The sequence below is a fragment of the Oryx dammah genome, unplaced genomic scaffold, assembly GCF_014754425.2.
Source record: "Oryx dammah isolate SB20612 unplaced genomic scaffold, SCBI_Odam_1.1 HiC_scaffold_9, whole genome shotgun sequence".
NCBI classification, from domain to species: domain Eukaryota; kingdom Metazoa; phylum Chordata; class Mammalia; order Artiodactyla; family Bovidae; genus Oryx; species Oryx dammah.
Window position 1 is genome coordinate 25,501,416 of NW_024070193.1, and position 2,754 is coordinate 25,504,169.

The window sequence follows — 2,754 nt, forward strand, 5'->3', positions numbered from 1 at the left end:
GAGCACGCCATGACTGATTAATGATGTGTGCTATGGCCTCGGGGAGAAATACAATGATATGTTGGTATGTGAGGGTAGGCAGCCTCTGTGGGAATCCTCATTGATCTCTCTCTTGGTATTCTTCTCTTTGAGAGTGGGTGGGACCTAGTGACTTGCTTGGAACCAATAGAATACAGCAAAAGTGATGGAATGTCACGTTTGTGTTTAGGTTATAGAAGACTGTGACCTCCATCTTGCTGGAAGATGCTCTCTTTCTGGCCTTGATGAAGCAAGCTAGCTGCCTTGGTGGAATGGCTCATGTAACAAGGAACTGAGGGGGTGCTCCAGAGAACAGCCAGCAGACAAGTGAAGGTCTCAGTCCAACAGTCCTTGAGGACTGGAGGCCTGCCTTCAGACGAGACCCCAGCTGTGGCAAAGACACCTTGATTGGCAGCCACGTCAAATACTCTGAAGTAGAGGATCCAGTTGAACATGCTGGATTCCTAACCCACAGAAACTGGGTTTTTAATAATAAATGTGTGTTCTTCCAAGCTGGTAAGTTTCAGGGTAGTTTTTAACGTAGCAATAGATAACTAATATACCATGTACATCCTATCCCTCATTTAATCATTTCATAAACATTACTGAGGAACAGAAAGATGACAGAGGCAGTGCCACACACTTAACAAACAGTAAGAAAGAAAGAAAATGAAAGTGAAGTCGCTCAGTCGTGTCCGACTCTTTGTGACCTCGTGGACTGTAGCCCACCAGGCTCCTCCTTCCATGGGATTCTCCAGGCAAGAATACTGGAGTGGGTTGCCATTTCCTTCTCCAGGGGATCTTCCCGACCCAGGGATCAAACTTAGGTCTAATGCATTGCAGGCCAGCCGCTTTAACCTCTGAGCCACAAGGGAAGCCTATTAAAACGTGAAAGTTTAAAGTGAAGTCACTCAGTCATGTCCAACTCTTTGGGACCCCATGGACTATAGCCTACCAGGCTCCTTGATCCATGAAATTTCCCAGGCAAGAGTACTGGAGTGGGTTGCCATTTCCTTCTCCAGGAGATCTTCCCAACCCAGGGATCGAACCTGGGTCTCCTGCTCTGCAGGCAGAAGCTTTACCGCCTGAGCCACCAGGAAAGCAAACAGTAAGAAACTGTAGCTAAATTTAAGGGACAAAGTAAAGATATTATAATATCAACTGCAAGAACTCAAGACATAGCTATCAGAGTGGCGAGGCAAACTGTTCTGGAGAACCCAGCCAACTCTGAATTTAACTATATTTGTCAGCCAGTTCAACGAAGTTCACAACAATCTTTATTTCTCTTATCCTACACTTCAGTATGATCCCTTGTTTTTCTATCTTCTTCACCAGAACAGAGGCTTTATAAGAACAGACGCCCTTTCACTGGAAAAGAGTGTAACCAGCACAGTGTCTGGCATATACAAGGCTCCCATGGCTATTTATTGAATAAATCAATGTCTATGTTTCCTTGACTGTCAATAACTCACAAAATACTGCCATACATCTGAGAAAAATAAGTACTGAAACAGTTATAATAAAGATTTTCTTTACCCTGTAAAGGGAGCAAGTCTTAGTATCTGGCCAATTCACTCATTTAAGGCATCTAATTCCCTGATAAAGTCAGTTAAAAGGGACCTTACTGTAATAAGTATCATAAATTATTCATGGCTAATAACACAGTGCTCAAGATCAAGTGCAATCTGATGGAAAATCTCTTCACTGAGGAAAAATCAGTTGCTGGTTGTTATCACAACTTTCATAGCCTCTGTTTACAGAGCTTCTCACTTTCTGGAATGTTTGTTCAACAGGGACCACAGCCACTAAGTTCACTGTATGGAAAATAAGGCAATTTTGTTTATCTGACTGCCTGCTTCTCTGCTGCTAGGAATTTCCTTATTCTTGTAAAGGATATTATTTTTGTGTTTGAACTATTATAAAGAGAGCAGGAGATCAGTTATGGTATGACAGAGGCAGAACAAGTGAAAAATAGATTATCTGTTAAAAAGAAACACAGAAAGCAAGTATTATCAAACTTCTGAGACGAGCCCTGAGCTTGCTTCACCTATAAAATCTAGAACCTACACTGAAGGTATAAGTTTAGCATTAGCTTGGCTGGTAAAATGGCCAAAGAGTGTGTCCTCTTTATTTGCTGAGAACAAGAAATGGCAGTTAGGTTTCTCCTGTTGCTCTGTGTTGAGAAGGATTTTGAGGCCCAGTGAAGGAGCCCTATGATTGATAAATGATGGCACAGAGTCTAGAACAGATGTGTTAGTAAGTTTATTTACAAGTCTTAGATTTCTCTAATTAATGCAATTTCAGAGTAAACTGTGACTCAGTGAAATCCAATTATGATTTTTTTTTAAAAAAATTGCAGTAGCATGACCAGACATCTTTCTAAATTCAAAAAAAAAAAAAAAAAAACTCCTCTTTCACCTTAGATTTAAACTTATCTTCAACAGGTTATTTTAGTTTAAGGAAGGATTTCAGGCTCTGAAATGTTACCACGTTTCCCATGAGGGAAAAACAAGCCCACAAAAAATGAATCATTTTTCAAAGGTGACAGAATCCCCTGATGCCTCTGGCTTATGTGTTTGCATTTCACCGGAAAGCAATAACTACATGTCCACTGGTGATTTGCTTTAATCTTAAGATAAATAAAACCTGTTGGAGCAGAAACTGGGAACAGGGTGGTCAGAGGGTAAACAGTGTTGCGAATACTTTGTTCTCACATTGCACATGGTTTCCTTGGGG

The 2,754-nt window shown here is 41.1% G+C and overlaps 1 non-coding gene across 1 annotated transcript; it reads right to left on the reverse strand.

Annotated features, from left to right (window-relative positions):
* Positions 1-1,045: 1,045 nt before the first annotated feature.
* On the reverse strand, positions 1,046-1,118 carry TRNAC-GCA. Its single transcript has one exon. It is a non-coding gene; the product is annotated as a tRNA-Cys (tRNA).
* Positions 1,119-2,754: the final 1,636 nt, after the last annotated feature.